Here is a 19,876-nt window from a genome sequence, read left to right as displayed (position 1 = left end):
AAATGGGAAAATAATTATATATCCCTCCAATTTGCCATAGTTTGCAACTTAACCCGTATGTTTCATTTAAAACTTACCAATTTGTTTCTATAATTACCAATTAGTCCCAACAAATACCACTAGCTTATAATAGTCCCCATAAGAATTTTGTTTTCAAATCTAGTCCTTATTTGACTTTTAATTTGAACAAATGAATTGGTGACTTTGAAGGAATAATTTTGACTTTGACTATGAATAAGTTGGTGTAACAATAAGCCCCACCCAGTCATGATCTATTCGTATGTGCCAGAGGCAAATTCTATCTTCAACAGATCATGGGTGCATATCTCTTTTGTGTCGATTGAATTTTTGTAGTGTCTCTCATCATGTTGTGTGGATTTTCTATTTTTACAAAATTCTTTGACTACGCAGGAGGTCCAGGGTGGTGGGTGGCTAGTAGATGAATAAAAGATTATACAACAACTAAGTCTCACCCAAAAAACTTAGAGAAGTAATTATGTAAAGGATAATTTCATAGAAAAAACGTCCATCAATACAATTAAACCTGAATCTTGTATTTATTTCTCAGAAACATAAGAGATTCATTTATTTACTTTGCCTGTTTATAGCATAAGCACACGACAGTTTATTTAAAATTTATCTCATATCCAATTACTTTCCAGTACAAATTAGGCTTCCATTAGATCTGTAAAGTTTGCAGCCTCGCTTTACTTTGCAACAATTTGTACAACCTGGATGAAACCTCTTAGGACCAGACTTTGGGCAAGTCATGTAGCCAACTTTGAGGCAAACTTGTGGGCAAAATTTCCTTTGGGCTTCAGCATATTGCACTTTGCTTCCCAAGAAAAACAATCCTGCCATAGAAAGAAAACATAATATTGAAATCAAACCTATTGTTTAGCTCAGTCTTGTCTAGTATTGCGTATAAAGTATGATCAAAGAAAATTTCGAGAAAATTCAATACGCAGTTAAGATAAAATCATGTATATGTCACGCTACAACATGATGGCATAACTTATAGTATTGCAACATCGCTATAGATCCCACAAACATATGAAGAAAAGATTAATTTAGCCGTGGAAAAACTTAATAATGAAGGAAAAATGTCTAGAAAGAAAATGATCAATAAATTCAACTGCATGCATGTACAAATTTATCTAAAACCTTAATACTTTATATGCACAAGCAACTTCTTCAATGCTTCTCTTTATCAAAACACACAATATTAACCAATGGGCAGCAGATGACTGCTTAACTAATATCATAAGATCTAAATTACAGTATTTTTGCAATATTGTTTCACAATGATAAAATACTTGGCCATCATAGAAGTGTCAAAATTCAGCCAATATAAGTTACAAAAAAGTGCACAGATCAGTAACCATACCGCAGATTAGGAGGAGAGTAAGGATGCTAACTTTGATATTAGCCATGCTTCCTGAATTATGCTTAGTATGTTGGGACAGAGGGGTTGTAAAGAATGTAGTTAATGACGCGATAAGAAGTTAATATGGATTGCAACAATATAATAATGTATTTCAAGGTTTAAAGTAAAGAAGAAAAGAGAGTTAAACGCAGAGGCAAGATGTATTATTAATTAACAATGTGGAGACAATACAATGACACAGCAATTTGGCTTCTACTAAACTGAAAGAGGATACCACTATTTATAGGTACATGTCATAGCATAAAAATAGAAATAATGTGGAATAAGGAAATAATATATTTTCATAAAACTCACGTGAAATATAAGAAAACGAATTTTCCCATATAAAAATAAGGAAATAATTTATTTCCAAAAAAAAATCCACTCTAATTTGGGTAAAAAACCCAACAATCTCCACCGTGACCCAAATTTCGGTGCAACGAACGAAATTCCAAGATTTCAAATCCATTTGCATCGAAATAGCCAATCTCCTCAACATAGTAACAAAAACTCTCCTAACTAAACCATCTTCCTCTGCAAGGCATCTACAAGCGACACCTAAACCCAAATCCGAGTTCCCAAAATTCTACCAAGGAATTACTGTTGGCCAAACAAGGTCAAAGCACACCCTGTAGCAGACACCAAACCAAGTGCTTGATCAGAAGGCCCTTTGTCAGAACTGTCACCTTCAACGATCCCAAAAGCATCATAGATATCAATAACACCACCGTACCTATGCTCCATGAGTCCACCCCTGACATTTGAACACAGTGCATCCGCTGAAATTGGTAGCAAAGCGAAATCACCAACGCTCTCCTTAGCAGTATTCTGAACTGATCTAGAGCCGATCACAAGAGTTACTGCACCAATCTGTATATCCACCATGGTACTGAACTTGTCCTAATGTCTCAAAACTAGTTTTGTGCTTCCCTGCAATATGTACAACTGGGATCTCTTCCGTTCCTCCATTATAACCTGGACACCTCTTCGAACCTTCAAGACTCCACCTCCACCAAAGAATTTATACCTTTTTGCATCCAAGGTACTTAGCGAGATGAGATTTCTCTTTAGGTCTGGAACATTTCGAACTTGGCCAAGTGTTCTAACCATCCCATCCGGCAACCACAATCTAACTCGACCGATTCCAGCAATAGGGCAAGACTTGTTGTTCCCCATTACAACTTCACCTTACTGAACAACCTCATATGTTTGAAATAAATTCCTATTGAAACACATATGGTGCGAACATGCCGAATCAAGAATCCATTCCTCGTCAGGCTTAGATTCCACATCAGAAACCACAGTCAACATCACATCTCCGCCATCTAAAAAATCCTCGGTCACATTAGTCTCGTCCGAAATTCCATGATTACCCCCTATGTTTTGCAGCTAAATCGCCTTTAGCCTACAACTTCTCACAATCATTCTTCAAGTGTCCTCTCCATCTGCAGTAGAAGCAATACACATTGCTTCTCTCCCTAAATCTGCCCCTCCATCGACCACCATGAGATACAAGAGCTTTCCCATCACTTGATGTATCACCAATCAAATGCTTCAACTTCTCCTTTGAGTGCAATGATTATAGACATCGTCTATCGTCAATGTATCCCGACTGTACAATGTGGTGTCCTGAAACCATGCATAAGAGTCCGGTAGCAAACATAATAGGATCAAGGCCAGATCCTCTTCATCATATTTAACCTCCAACATCTCCAAATCTGCGATAATTTCCTTGAACAGGGCAATATGGTCTTCCAACGACCTTCCTTCTGCCATGTGTTGGGAATACAACTTTTGCTTTAGAGCCAGTTTGCTAGTAAGACTCTTTGTCATGCACAACTGCTCTAGTTTCAACCATAAAGTAGCAGTCGTTTTCTCTTTTAAGACATCATGCATAATATTGTTGGATAGATGAAGATGAATCAATGAAAAAGCCTTCCGATCCTTTCGTTGTTTCTCCTCCGTTGTCCAATTAGCTGGCTCTTCTCAAAACCCAGCAACACATCGTCCAAATCTAACTGCACCAAAATAACCCTCATCTTTACTTGCCACGACAAAAATCTTGTATTGCAATCGAGCAGGGAAATATCAAACTTCATGGCAACCATCTCTGAAAAACTTCAACCAATCCACAGAAGACCCCAACTCTGATACCACTTGTTGGGATCGACGGGTTGTAAAGAATGAAGTTAATGATGCGATATGAAGTTAATATGGATTGCAACAATATAAAAATATATATCAAGGTATAAAGTAAAGGAAAAAAAGGAAGAATTAACGCAGAGGCAAGATGTATTATTAATTGACAATATGGAGACAATACAACGACCAAGCAATTTGGCTTCTACTAAACTAAAAGAGGATACTACTATTTATAAGTACATGGCATAGCATAAAGATCGAAATAATGTGGAATAAGGAAATAATATATTTCCATAAAACTCACGTGAAATACAAGGAAACAAATTTTCCCATATAAAAATAAGGAAATAATTTATTTTCAAAAAAAATCCACTCTAATTTGGGTCAAAAACCCAACATAGTACATATTATTTTTAGTTGTTTATAGGGTAAAAGTAGTATTATTAGGTGATGACTTTTTTATATGTAAAGAGAAAGTCCACGCATGGTCCGTAAGCAAAAACCAATTCAAACTTACAAATACATGTTAATTCACAACATTAAAGATTATTAAAGTTCACGTGATATACCTAATCAAGTGTAGGAAAAGGAATTATTATTATTATTATTATTATTATTATTATTATTATTATTATTATTATTATTTTGATAAAGTGAATTAATTAAGTAAAATACATGGATTAAAGTCACCCTTTTAACGTTTTAATTATGAATTGACTCACATTCGGTTATTAAGGAATATTTAACAAAAACTTGAGAATAAGTAGAATATATGGAGAGTTTGGTGATAAGTGTAATTTACGCTTATTTATGGCAACGAACATCAGAATTCGAAAGTCATCTTGATAGTATAGTTATTGAGGGTGCATATTTTTTGCATACTTTATGTTCAATTCATGATTGAAGAGATATGACAAGAAAACAAGGAACAAAAGAAATGCTCCAGAAAGAATTCTATAAAAAATTTAGCAGACACTTGAGTGCGCAATCCTTGAAGCATTTACAGTCCACTTATACTTGCCTCCAGAAGATTGCAATAGATTGAAAATGCTAATTCAGTAATTTTTGCGAACAGTAAGGAATCTTAGAGGTTCTCTAATTTATTCATGGATTGTCATTAGGGTGACATAGAATGGTTTTCCATATATGGGACATTAAGATCTAATGAATAGATGACCTCGTGCAAATTTCATCTTTAATGATTTTTTTCCATAATCAAATTTCATCACTAAAGTATATATCATAGGAGAGAAAATAAAATAATGACAGAAAAATAGGAAAAAGTAGAGAGAAATAAAGACATAGAAATATTAAATTGTGGTGACCGTATGCACCTATCTACTTCTATTGTTACGTCAGCTAGACATAGTTCTTGATATTCTATATTAGAGATGTACTTTTGTAGAAATTATCGATTTTAGTTTATGTGACAACCATTTTAGCGGTGGAGATGCTTTAGTTAAATAAATTTTTAGAATATCAATTATGGAAGCAAACTTTTTTAAAATCAAGAAATTAACAAAATCTGGAAACATGAACTCCTAATTTTAAGTAACGTAACAAAATGCTTGTTGGATCCTAAATCAAAGAGGACTTAGATTTGATCTTCAATTTATTCTTATATCATGAATAAATGAGAAACCCTAGCTAAAATTTAGACCATAAGACGATAAAAAATGATAATACTCCAGTGTATGAATTGTTCAAACAAATTAATTTCTCATACTAGTAAATAGTTGGGAAACTTGCACTCTTGATCTGTAACTCATTAGTCCAACACCAAGTTGTACTTCAATGTTAAAAAAAAAAAGTAGGAGAGCGCAAGTCTGTCTACAACTTGCTATATTTTCTCGAACTTGTACAAGAAAAAATTAAATTACTATTGCGTATTGATATTGCGGATTTAATTATACTTGATTGGTTTAAGGAATATAATACTTTGTTTATTTATTTATGATATAATAGTGGGAATTTGAACTTAGGACTCATTTTTTGTGCCTCCATATAACTTGTTCAACAATTGATAGATTTACTGATTGTACAAAAGTCGCAATACTTATCTTTTCTACAATGGAGTTCGTGGAACTTATTTTTATTATTATTTTTACATTGGTCAACAAATTGTAGTGTTTATTTCCTTTTCTCTCACCAACCCTTTTAGGAATAAACTTCGCAATTCTCCATGGAGAGCTTCAAATGATCACATATACATAGAAACGGCTGACAAATTATTTTTAGCACACCGCTTTATAAATACCATGTGTTTGTCGTGTATTCACACTTTAATATCGTAACACTTTCTACTTTTTGTAACAAAAGAAACCATTATCATTGAAAAGGAATAGAAAAGTCAACAAATTTGTCATCATAAACAGCTGAACGCACCCTTGTTCAAAATGATCACACTATATATTACTTATTTTTACATCATGTCTGTTTTAACTATTATATATATTATTATTAAATTTAATTTATTAGAAGCCGTAATATATTATTTAAATAAATTTTCTTCATAATATGGTCTTCTTTTTTGTGAGATATATACAATTTATTATCTCCATTCTCCTTGAGCTCCAGTTTTTCAATGAACAAAAACAATTTTAGTAATTTATTTATGTATTGAAAAATATAGAAAAATCTCTATTACTTTGATTTTTTCCAGACATTGTGAATAGATAAATGGAAATGCTTAATTATATTAACGAATTTTGTTTGACGAATAAAATAAGATATCAAGTAAAACAGTTTTTGATATTAATTACTATTTTGCATCTTACAATAATTTTTTTTATCCGTTATAGTTACAGTTATTAGCTTCTTATCATTTTGCAACTTAAAAAAATAAATAAATAAATAAATCATTTTGTAATTTTTTCGTTACTGTTTTGGATGTTTATTCTCTTTTCTACAATGTATATTCTCCATACCTCTATGTGCCAGGGGAAATTTTATCTTCAAGAGATCTATAGGTGCATAATCTCTTATTCCGACTCAATTTTTATAGTGTCCCCATTTATTTTATGGTATATACTGTTTCCACAGCAACTCTTTGCTATCGTAGATCAATATAAGAGTATACAACATCTAAGTCTCACCCAATAAATTTAGAGAAGTAATTATGTAAAAGATAATTTCATAGAAACAACATCCAACAATATAATTAAACCTGAATCTTGTATTTCATTTCACATAAACATAGCAGATTCATTTATTTATTTTGCATGTTTGTAGTACAAACATATGATAGTTTATTCAAGATTTATCTCATATCCAAATTACTTTCCAGTACAAATAAGGCTTCCATTAGGTCGATAAAGTTTGCAACCCTTCTTGATTTTGCAACAGTTTGTGCAGCCTGGATGAAGCCTCCTTGAACCAGATTTTGGGCAAGTCATGTACCCAATTTTGAGGCAATTTTTTGGGCGAACTTTCTTTTGGGCTTCAGCATATTGCACATTGCTTCCCAAGAAAAACAGCCCTGTCAAAGTAGTGCAATGTCACTCATTAGAAAGAAAAACATACCTATTGTTTAGCTTGGTCTTGCTCAATATTGGGTATAAAACATGAGCAAAGAAAATTTAGGCAATGTTCACGAAATTATTTCTTTCTATTTAAAACTACCGCAAGTGTACGGTTCGTTAACAAGTAATAAAGTGGATTAAATGAGTCTGAATATCGTCCGACAGAGATTGATTAGTTCAATTTTACCTATCGTTGTCTTAACCGAAGCTAAATTATTAAAGTGAATGTGAAACTAATTAAAACCCTAATTTTAGAAAGAAATAACCCTAATTATGCAATTTTTATGATTGAATTAAATTAAATATGCAAAACAATATTTTTAACACTCTAAAATGAAATCAAATATTGATAATGTACGTTTGTTGTAATCAATAGAAATTAAACACGCTAGGATCACGATTTTCCATGCAATTATCACTTTAAAACCATAGTTTCACAATGTGACAACACACTTTAATTGTGACGAATCAATGTTCCTATGTCTATCCAATACTCTCTCTCGAGATGTATCGAACCTATTTCTATATACCACTGGCCTATATTTATATGACAAGTGCATATGTAAAAATGCATGCGGTTTTATGAACACTTAAAGATTCACACAGGGCATAGCGGTATATTTTTATTCCCTATCGGACCCTATGATGATTTATATTATATCGAACATATTTCAATTCTTTCGAATGCAAGAATAAATCACCCAAACTCACACAATTACGGGCCCTTAATTGTGGAAACAATAATTGCATATAAATCATTCAAAATAATATAAATATGTTTTAATATCAAATCGCAAAAATAGAAAATTAAAGATCAAATTACATGAAACATCGATCACCTAGCACATGAAAATCTAGCCTAAAATGGTTAAAATAAAAGAATACATCAGATTTTGGATAAAAGGCATCACCGGGTTATGAAATCTTGAGAAATCTTGAAGCTCTTTGTGTAAATCTTCGTTCTTGTGCTCAAAATCCTCTCCAAGAAGTGTTTTTCTGCCTTCAATACATTCTGCTTCTTTCCGGATGTCTTTTGGTATTTATATCGCGTGAAAATTAGGTTACCAAAAGAGTTTCAATCGTATAAGGAAACTGCAGAATCGGCCCCAGAACTTCTTCTATGCGACCGCATTGTACATTTCTAAATGGTCGCATAGAGTAAAAAAAATTTGAGAAAAAATTCTTGGGAAGCCTCTATGCGACCACGTAGAGGGTAGCACTATGCAGTCGCACAGTGCTGCCAACTATGCAAAATGTCTATTTTGGTCCTTGAACTTTCATTTTTCTTTATTTTAGTCCCTTTCCTTCTTATTCCAATCATCTTGTATCGCTTTCGAGTTCATTCTTAACCTATTTGCATTCCCGGGTTGCGTTTTAGCTCAACTTTTGAATATTTGCATCCTTAGTCCCTGAACTCTCACTTTACTCCATTTTAGTCCTTTTTCGGCTCTTTTCTCCTGAATTCCACCATTTCCATAGAAATACCTACATTACATGAATTCAACGAGATTAAGTTACAATTCAAACATTTTGCTTGTAATTAAGTCATGTTTGTGATCTAAATAAGTGTGCAAAAACACACTTATCAAACCCCCCAAACTTGAACTATTATTTGTTCTCAAACAAGATGGTGACTTAATTCTGAACAAACATGACTTAATACCCTATCGTGACTCAGGATTTGACTAAGTATTTGACTTTATGAAAATTTATCAATGCAAAAATGACATCAACCTTTACATGTTAAATGTATACTTGATGTGAGTGTGTGAATTCATGCCAACATATCAAATTCATGATGGGTTGAGTCCCGACCCCTAGTGGTCAAATGTATCCTTACTCGCTCGGGAGATACACAACTCCCCAAACTTATTCCTTTCACTCAATTATTCCGGGGTTGTGTTTTAAAATTAGGAGTTTACATAGATGTAATCTTTACCCTCTCGTAGTTTGGATTAATCTCACTATCACAAGTTTACATGTCAACAAGTGAAGGCTCTCCCAAATTTGATTGCTTTGAAAATCAAGATTAAAATAGATTACTTGCCTCGCCTCGAAGGTATAGTTTCCTCAACCAAATGTCTAAGGGCTTTTTCTTCATGTTATTGTCTCTCTTTTGTTTTTCTCACTTTCCATTTTTTTTTAATTTTTTATTATCATCTTCTCATTTGCTTTCTATATAACCCATGTAACGAGCTTTAGGCCGGTGACTCCCAAACCAGTTAGCTTTAGGGCACCAAGTTTTAAACCCTTACAGGCTTATTCACTCGAGTTATAAAGGCTTGTTTAGATGACTTTTTATTAACTTTTTTCCCTCTTGCTTTCTATATGACCCGTTTAGCGAGTTTTAGGCTGGTGACTCCTAGGTCAGTTAACTTAGGGGACCAGATTTTGAAATATCCTTACAGGCTTACTTGCTCAAGTCATAAAGGCATGAAAAGAAGTGTCTTATTCTCACAAATTAATTTTACGCCGTTATTGTTCTAGATATTTAGTTTCCAAAACCAACCCCCAATTTAATATTTTCACCTAAACTTCACCTCACTGGTCTAGGCAATCCACACAATAAAATTTCATGCACGGAGCCTCCACTTATCTCAATACTCCCTATAATAGCTAAACCAATTTCAAACTATCTTAAGGTGATTTACGTGTTAATTCAATAGAGGGTTATCATTCTTTTCCTACTTTATGCTCAAAATCCAGTCATTCACCTAATATGTCAAGCATGCATAGAGAATGTCAAGTATTACATCCCAAGTATTGGTTAATCTATGCAGCACAATATCCAAAGTTTATAAATTATACCAATCCAAGAATCACATCATAGCCGGTAAGGCTATCAAGCCCACACAAGTATGCAAAAGTATAATCAACACTCACTCATCAAGCATGCGTCATGCAACAATTAGTCAATAATAACAATGGACTGTGAAATTACGAGGGTGATGGGAGGAAGTAGTGTGGAATAGGTGGGTTACGGGTTTAAGACCTGTAACTGGGTCACTATTAGTGTTGCACTATGCGGTCGCATAGTACAACAATATGGGGACCACTTTGCTTTCGGTAATGGTCTATGCGACCGCATAGACCATTTGTCTATGCGGTCGCATAGACAAACATTTTTTTCTTCAAAATCTAAATTATGAAAAAAAATCAAAATTACAATTTTAACCCCCAAAACACACCTCAAATAAAATTTTCCCCGAAGTTGGTTTTCAATTAAAAATTTGACTTGTTTAATATCATTCCTGAAAAATTTAGAAACTTCCGATTCAATGGGATATGTGCTTGCTGAAGGACTTAGCACCAACACCAATTTATGGAATAAACTTAAAATGCATTCTGAAAATTTTTATGAAGAATGACTTTGTGCATCGAAATGCATGACTTCACACTCAATCCCCCAAAACAACTTCAATCAACTTCACTCATGCCACCTTATGTGTGTAATGCTTAGACTAGTATGCGTGAAAGATTGATGACCTAGCAAAAAAAAATGCAAATGCAAAAATTAAACAACTCCTAAAATAATGTGAAAAGTAAAATAAATCGAAAGATACAGTGGGTTGCTTTCCACCCAGCACTGGGTTATAGTCGATGGCTCGACTATTCTACAGCTGCTTTATTCTGACGTCCCGAGTTAATGGTGAACTTTTGGTTGGAGAAGTCACCGCCCCAGTAGTGTTTCAGCCTTTGCCCATTAACAGTGAAAGTACCATTAGTCTCATGGCTGACTTGTATAGCCCCATATGGTAGGACTTTTGTGACAGTGTAAGGACCCGACCACCATGATCGTAGTTTTCCAGGGAACGGCTTGAGTCTCGAATTATACAATAGTACTTGCTACCCACTTCGAATTCTCGCCTCTAAATATGCATGTCATGCCACTTCTTGGTTTGTTCCCTATAGAGTTTTGAATTTTCATAAGCTTCTATGCTAAATTCATCTAACTCATTAAGTTGCAGTAGGCGCTTTTCACCAGCGGCACTCAAGTCCATATTTAACTGTTTCATAGCCCAATATGCCTGGTGCTCCATTTCTAGTGGCAAATGGCACGCTTTTCCCAAAACTAGGTGGTATGGAGACATGCCTATCGGTGTCTTGAATGCTGTCTTGTAAGCCCAAAATGCATCGTCCAGCTTTTTAGACTAGTCCTTTCTAGATGAGTTGTGACCTCGAGTATTCTCTTCAGCTGCCGATTAGATACTTCAACTTGCCCGCTGGTTTGTGGATGATATGGGGTAGCAACATGATGTTTAACACCATATTTATTCAACAACTGCTCAAACTGACGATTACAGAAGTGTTTGCCCCGATCATTGATTATAGCTCGCGGTGTACCATATCGGGTAAAAATATATTTCTTCAAGAACCTAATTACTACCTTTGAGTTATTTGTTGGTAGTACAACTGTTTTTACCCATTTTGATAGATAGTTCACTGCTATCAAGATGTACTGATTTGAGAATAAATGGGGAAAAGGTCCCATGAAGTCAATTCCCCAAACATCGAATATCTCCACTTCCAAAATGTTATTCAGTGGCATTCATTCCTCCTCGAGATATTTCCAGTGCGTTGACATCTGTCACACCTCTTGACAAACTCAAAGGCATCTCTAAATAGTGTAGGCCAGTAGAACCCTGATTGTAGAATCTTTGCAGCTGTTTTCGAAGCCCCAAAGTGCCCTGCATATGCAGATGAGTGGTAGTGCTTGAGAATCTCATGTACTTCTTCCTCAAGTATGCATCTCCTTACTATCTGATCAGCCCTTCATCTATAGAGAATTGGATCTTCCCAGAAATAATACTTCAATTCGACGAAGAACTTTTTCCTCTGGTGACTTGAGTAGTCTGGCGGTGGGATGGAATTGGCCAAGTAATTGACGTTATTTGTGTACCAAGGTGCTTCATCTATTCTCAACATCTGCTCATCTGGGAAGATCTAATTGATGTCCACTAATTCTTCCGTCTCCCCAAGCTCTAATCGGGATAGGTGGTCTGCTAATACGTTCTCACTGCCCTTCTTGTCTCATATCTTGATATCAAATTCTTACAGCAACAGCACCCAACGAATCAATCTCAGTTTTACATCCTTCTTTGTGAGCAAATACTTCAATGCAGCATGATCTGTGTAGATGATGACTTTACACCCGACAAGGTATGATCTGAATTTGTCGAATGCATATACCACGACCAACATCTCCTTTTCAGTGGTGGCATAATTGATTTGTGCATCATTTAGAGTTCTACTTGCATAGTAGATCAAATGAAAAATCTTGTTCCTCCACTGTTCTAATACTGCACCCACGGTGTGATCACTGGCATCACACATCAATTCAAAAGACAGTTCCCAGTCTGGTGCCACAATTACTGGTACTGACGTGAGCTTCTCCTTTAATGTGTTGAATGCTGTGAGACATTCCTCATTAAACTCAAAGGTTATATCCTTCATTAGCAGATTGCATAATGACTTAGTGATCTTTGAGAAATCTTTTATAAATATCCTGTAGAACCCCGCATGCCCCAAGAAGCTGCGAACTCCTTGTAGGCGATGGTAACTTCTCAATAACTTGAATTTTTACCTTGTCCACCTCAATTCCTTTTCCCGAGATCCGATGCTTGAGTACAATGCCTTCTTACACCATAAAGTGGCATTTCTCCCAATTTAAAACCAGGTTAGTCTCTTCATAACTCTGTAAGATCGAATTTAGGTGTTCTAGACATTCATCGAATGAAGATCCAAACACTGAGAAGTCGTCCGTGAAAACCTCAATAAACCTTTCAATTATATTAGAGAATATTGTCATCATACACCTCTGAAATGTGGCTGGAGCATTGCAAAGACCAAAAGGCATCCTACGATAAGCAAAAGTACCATAGGGGCAAGTGAAAGTGGTCTTCTTCTGATCATCTAGTGCGATAGGTATTTGATTGTAGCCTGAGTATCCATCAAGGAAGCAGTAGTGTGAATATCCAGCCAACCTCTCCAACATCTGATCAATGAATGGGAATGAGAAGTGATCCTTTTGTGTAGCTGCATTGAGCTTGTAATAATCGATGCAAACTCTACATCCCGTAACTATTCTGGTGGGAATTAATTCATTCTTCTCATTTTTCACCACTGTGATTCCCCTTTTTTGGGCACCACTTGAACTGGATTGATCCATGTATTACCTAAAATTGGGTAGATAATTCATGCATCCAATAATTTTAGTATCTCTACCCTGACTACTTCCTTCATGTTAGGATTCAATCTTCTCTGACCCTCTATCTTGGCTTTCAATTTTATTCCATTAGAATTTTATGCATATACATAGAAGGGCCAATCCCTTTAATGTCAGCTATTGTCTACCCAATCGTTGTCTTGTTCCCTTTGAGTACCCTGAGCAATTTTTCTTCCTCCAACTCACTGACTGTGTTTGAAATGATTACTGGAAGTGTATCTGACTCCCCCAAATATGCATATCTGAGATGTGGCGGTAGTTGCTTGAGTTCTAAAACTGGCGGTTACTGAATGAAAGACAGTGGCTTTGTATTTCTCATCCCCAGTTCCTCAAATTGCTCTTTTCGGGTGTATGGTGGGTTGGTCTCCAAAAATCTCGCACATGTTTCAACTTCAAAAGAATCTGATTGAACGGATTGGGATTGTATAATGCATGCCTCATAGGCATCAGATGGGTCGTGAAGTAAGAATGTTTCTTGTACTACCTTGTCAATGATGTCAACTTGGTAACATCTATCTGATTCTGCTAGTAGTTTCATAGCCTTGAATACATTAAACGATATCTGCTCCTTTCCCAATTTTAAGATCAACTGCCCCCTTTGAACATCAATTAACGCTCTCCCTATTGCCAGAAATGGTCTGTCAAGTATCAATGGGATATCCTTGTTTTCTTCCATGTCCAAAATAAAAAAATCCACTGGGAATATGAACTTTTCAACCTTGAAAAGTACATCTTCAATTATCCCTCTGGGATGTGTCAGTGACCTGTCTGCCAGCTGAAGTGTCACAATAGTCGCTTTAGCTTCTCCCAAGCTAAGTTTTCTAAAAACAGACAGAGGCATTAAATTAATACTTGCACTGAGTTCACATAATGCTTTATCGAAATAGACTTCATCAATAGTGCAAGGAACAGTAAAACTCCCTGGATCTTTCAGTTTTGGTAGGAGCTTTTTCTGGATTCTGGCACTCCATTCCTTCGTAAGCATTACTATCTCATGGTGCTCCAGCTTGCGTTTGTTTGATATAATATCTTTGAGAAACTTTGCATAGCTAGACATCTGGAATAGTACATCGACTAGTGGGATGTTGATATGGAGCTTTTTGAAGACTTCTAGGAATTTTTTGTACTATTGCTCCAATTTTTGCTTCTTCAACCGCTATGGAAAGGAAATCGAAGGCTCGTATGGGTTGACTGTGTCTTTGGCCTTATCTTGTAACTTTTCTGAATTTTCCTTTGGAGTTGATTCTTTTACAACGGTCTCCTCTTCAGTAGGGGAAGATGTCTCTCCAATCACACCCGGTCTCTTAACATGGATTTCAGGCAATTGTACTCCATTTCGAGTTGTAATGGCCTTGGATTGCTCTTTGGGATTGATTTCTATATTACTCGACAAGTTACCTGACGTTCTACCAGTCAATACGATGGCCAATTGCCCCATCTAAGTTTCCAAATTTTTGATGGCTGCATTTTGATTTTGAAGTGTAGCTTCAGCTTTCTCCATGAATTTTCCTATCATATCTTCCAATTGAGGCCTCTTCTCTTATTGCTGAAATTGTCCCGGGAGCCTATTTTGATTCTGGTTGCTCCAAGAGAAGTTAGGATGCTTCTTCCAACTGGGATGGAAAGATTCTCCATATTGATTGTGTTGTTGGCGTTGTCCCCACTGTGCATAGTCTGCTTGTGATATGCTTTCTACATTGTGATACAAAGAATCAATTTTTGCAGATATTGCTAAATAAGTATCCACCTCGTAGACACCCGGAGTTTTCCTTGGAATCACCCTCCCAGAAGACCATATGGATGATGTGGTAGCCATTCTCTCAAATAATTCCAATGCCCCATCAACTGTTCATGTGGATATTGAGTCATCTGACGCTGAATCTACCATGCTCTTGTGGTATGGAAGTAACCCTATGTAGAAGAATCGGATTTGGGTCTTTTTATCAAACCCATGTTGAGGGCACATCCGGAGCATGTTTTTGAATCTGTTCCAAGCTTCATCAAATGATTTGGTTTCTCCTTGACTGAATATTGATATGTCATTTTCAGCTTCACTATCTTGGCTGGGGAGAAAAACTTTGTGCAGAATTTGTGTGCCAACACGTTCCACGTAGTGACACTTGTAACCGGAAGTGAATCCAACTATTTAAGTGCTCTATCTCGTAGTGTATGTGGAAACAGCCTTAGCCTAATAGTGTCATCTGAAATCCCTTGGTATCTGAAATGTTGACACATATCCAAAAATCGCGATATGTGTGTATGTGGATTCTCCTCGGCTTTGCCATAAAACTGGTGTCCATCTTGAAATAGTTGTATCACATTGGTCTTCAACTAGAAATTTGGCTGGCCAAACGGTGGATACACTATACTGGATTGACTTTGAATTACTTGAGGAGTCAAAAAATCTCCCAGAATCTCATTTCCTCCGTACATTGCCTCTCCTTCATTAGCTTGAATAATGAGATTGTTTAGTTCATTAGCCATTTGTACTTGTGCTTCTCGATGATCTCTTTGTAGTCGATGAAAGGTGCGCTCGATTTCAGAATCAGCTAGAATCAATTCTCCTCTAGTCGATCGTGGCATGCAAATCTGAGAAACAAAACCACTACGAGCACTGAGATTCAAACAATTTAAATAACTAAAACACAAATAAAGGATAATAACCTAAAGTAAAAATAAAAACAAAATTATACTAGCAAAATAAAATTTGAAGTTCGAATTAGAGTCTCGAGAAATAAAATTAAACTAAACTCAATCCCCGACAGCGGTGCCAAAAACTTGTTCACGAAATTATTTCTTTTGATTTAAAACTATCACAAGTGTACGATTTGTTAACAAGTAATAAAGTGGATTAAATGAGTCTGAATATCGTCCCACAGAGATTGATTAGTTCAATTTTACCTATCGTCGCCTTAATCGAAACTAAATTATTAAAGTGAATGTAAACCTAATTAAAACCCTAATTTTGGAAAGAAAACCCTAATTATACAATTTTTATTTTATGATTGAATTAAATTAACTATGTAAAAAAATATTTTTAACACTCTAAAATGAAATCAAATATTGAGAATGCAAGTTTGTTGTAATCAATAGAAATTAAACACTAGGATCACGATTTCTCATGCAATTATGCCTTTAAAACCCTAGTTTCACAATGTGAACATATTTCAATTGTGACGAATCAATGTTCCTAAATCTATCCAATATTCTCTCTCGAGATGTATCGAACCTATTTCTACATACCACCGATCTATATTTCTATGACAAGTGCATATGTAAAAATACATGCGGTTTTATGAACACTAAAAGATTCACGTAAGGCATAGCGGTATATTTTTATCCCCTATCGGACCTACGATGATTTATATTACATCTGTAGAACCCCAAATAATTTTAGACACCTTAGTGGCACTAAGACATGAATATTGGATGACTAAAGTAAACTTCAGATTTTTAGTCTCATTTGAGACCCATTTTCGACATAGGAAACATTTCATTTGGAAAATGATATCTAAATAAAAGTTATAGCTCTTTGAGTTTTCTTTCTGATGCACTTTGAATTACCTCAATCGGATATCAGGAGAAGAAGTTATGATAAAAACACTGAAAGTTGTACAGTGTCAACCGGACTACAACCGGTCGACCGAAACTACCGGAAATGAAAATTCTCGTTTTTCTCTAGAATTTAAATATTTATTTTCATCAATTATTTTCTCAAAGGGCCACCCAAATTTTTGGCAATAAAAACCCACTAAATTGAAGCATTTAACCTCAAACTTAAATGGCACCCATGTTTTCTCTCTTAAATGAAATTTGACCCTTTATTTGCTTTAAGTTATGGGATATTTACCTATAAATAGAGACCTCATTTCATTCATTTTTTCTCACATAAAAAGCAAGAGCTTTTACATACTAAAGAAAGAGTTTCCAAGAGAGAAAAAGAGAGGGAGGAAAACTATTTTTCCGAGAAGTTTAAGAAGTGTTTTCAAGCATTTTTCATAAAAGTTTTGGGTGCTATCAAGGAGTGTCTTCAAGCATCAATTCTTAAAAGTTTTCAAACATCCATGGAGTGCATTTCTTTCAACGTCCAAGTTTCATCGAAGTTTTCAAAGTTTCAAAAGTATCAATCAAAGTAGGTAGAGGTGCAATGCGTTTAATCGTGTTAAGTTATAAGTTTCGATTCATGTTAATGTTTGTATGTCAAATGGTACTCCGGTATACCATATCCCTCTATGTTAATGGTTTTATGTCAAATGGTACTCCGATACGGCATATCCCTCTATGTTGAAGAAATGTTTGTATGTCAAATGGTACCCTCGGATATGGCATACCCCTTCATGTCAAATGGTGCCTCCGGGTACGGCATGTATGAAAAGTTATAAAGTTAATGTTTTAAAATGTATAGCTTGATCATGAATGCACCTATGACACCTATTAAGTTTTTCAACCCACGGGTTTAATCCCATCTCTACAGATTGAAGGAATTCTACCTCGGCCATGGATGGAGGAGAAGATGGAGAGTGATGCAACGAGGCCATAGAAATCTGGTGAATAAGTGATTTGGATTTATTTTTATGAAATGTTTTCCAATGTTATTTCTTTAAAATTTTGAATAATGCAGAATGCGAGAACAAGTTATGTTTCTTCAAATAAATTACATTTTGTTGTTTTGAAAAATGATTCAGTGTTTTTGTTTAAAGTATTGTTATTTAAATTATTATCCGAAGATGTAAGCTTCCACTAAAACGTATACACTTGTTACTAAACCACCGGTTAAGCTAAGTAAAGTAAGTAGCGTTTCAGTCCACTAGGGGTCGGGGCGTTACAATATCGAACTTATTCCAATTCTCTCGAATGCAAGAATAAATCACCCAAACTCACACAATTACGGGCCCTTAATTGCGGAAACAATAATTGTATATAAATCATTCAAAACAATAGGAATATGTCTTAATGTCAAATTGCAAAACTAGAAAATTAAAAATCAAATTACATGGTACATCGATCTCCTAGCACATGAAAATCTAGCCTAACATGGTTAAAATAAAAGAATACATCAGATTTTGGATAAAAGGCATCACCAAGTTATGAAATCTTGAAGCTCTTCGTGTAAATCTTCGTTCTTCTGCTCAAAATCCTCTCCAAAAAGTGTTTTTCTGCCTCCAATACGTTCTACTTCTTTCCGGATGTCTTTTGGTATTTATATCGCATGAAAATTAGGGTACCAAAAAAGTTTCAGTCGTATGAGGAAACTGCAGATCGGCCCCAGAACTTGTTCTTTGCGACAGCATAGTACATTCTATGTGGTCGCATAGAGTAAAAAAATTTGAGAAAAAAATCTTGGGAGGCCTCCATGCAACCGCATAGATCCAATCATCTTGTATCACTTTCGAGTTCATACTTAGCATAGTTGCTTTCCCGGGTTGCCTTTTAGTTCAACTTTTGAATATTTGCATCTTAGTCCCTGAACTATCACTTTGCTCCATTTTAGTCCTTTTTCTGCTATTTTCTCCTGAATTCCACCATTTTCATAGAAACGCCTACATTGCATGAATTCAAAGAGATTAAGTCACAATTCAAATATTCTGCTCGTAATTAAATCATGTTTGTGATCTAAATAAGTGTGCAAAAACACACTTATCAGACAAAATTCAATTGCAGCTATGAGAAAATCATGTATATGTCATGCTTCAACTTAATTTCATTACTTATAGTAGTGAAAATCTCTTTAGAATCCACAAACGAATAAAGAAAAGAGTCACTCGTAAGTGGAAGAACTTGACAATTAAAAAGAAAAAGAAGTTGATAGCTTGTTGATTACACTAATCAGTGTTATTCAATATTGCGTACAAAATATGTGCCACGCTTCTCTTTACAAGAAGATCTTAATAAATTCTTGATCTTAGTATGTAAATATTTATACAAAACCTTAATATATTATATGCAATAGTAATTTATTTATTACCTTCTACGTTTCTCTGTACATGAAGATCAAACACACAATATTTATCATTGGGTGACGGATGACTGCTTAACTATTAATATAAAATCAGTATTACTAATTTACTATATTTTCGAAAAATTGTTTCACAATGGTTAAATACATGGCCATCGAAGAAGTGTCAAAATTCAGTGGATATAGGTTTCTAAAAAAGTGCATAAATCATTCGTCTCTTGACCGTCATAGAAATCATATTTGATCTGTAAATTGTACAAGTTGGCATAATTCTTGAAAGCCAAAAAAGAGAAGCAATTAGAACATACCACAGATTAAAAGGAGAGTAAGGATGCTGACTTTGCTATTTGCCATGCTTCCTGAATTATGCTTATTGCAGATTATTTAGAGTTATTTATAGGGAAAAAGAGTGTTATTAGATGATGAAATTTTCATATATAAAGAGAAAGTCCATGCATGGTCCGTAAGCAAAAGCCAATTGAACTTACAAAAACATTTTAATCCAGAAAATTAAAGATTATCTAAGTTAAAATGATATACCTAACGAAGTGTCGGAAAACGATTTATTTAATTTTTTTTATCAAGTGATATTAAGTAAAATGCAT

General features: G+C 35.0%; 1 long non-coding RNA gene across 1 annotated transcript; it reads right to left on the bottom strand.

Moving 5' to 3' along the window:
- Positions 1-6,791: 6,791 nt before the first annotated feature.
- On the bottom strand, positions 6,792-19,622 carry LOC111390051. Its single transcript, XR_002701844.1, has 2 exons — positions 19,580-19,622; positions 6,792-7,046 (listed from the first exon to the last, which is right to left on the bottom strand). It is a non-coding gene; the product is annotated as an uncharacterized LOC111390051 (long non-coding RNA).
- Positions 19,623-19,876: the final 254 nt, after the last annotated feature.

Source organism: Olea europaea, unplaced genomic scaffold, assembly GCF_002742605.1.
Source record: "Olea europaea var. sylvestris unplaced genomic scaffold, O_europaea_v1 scaffold644, whole genome shotgun sequence".
Classification (NCBI taxonomy): Eukaryota; Viridiplantae; Streptophyta; class Magnoliopsida; order Lamiales; family Oleaceae; genus Olea; species Olea europaea.
Note: the sequence above shows the minus strand (reverse complement) of the source record. Positions and strands in the feature narration are given on the sequence as shown.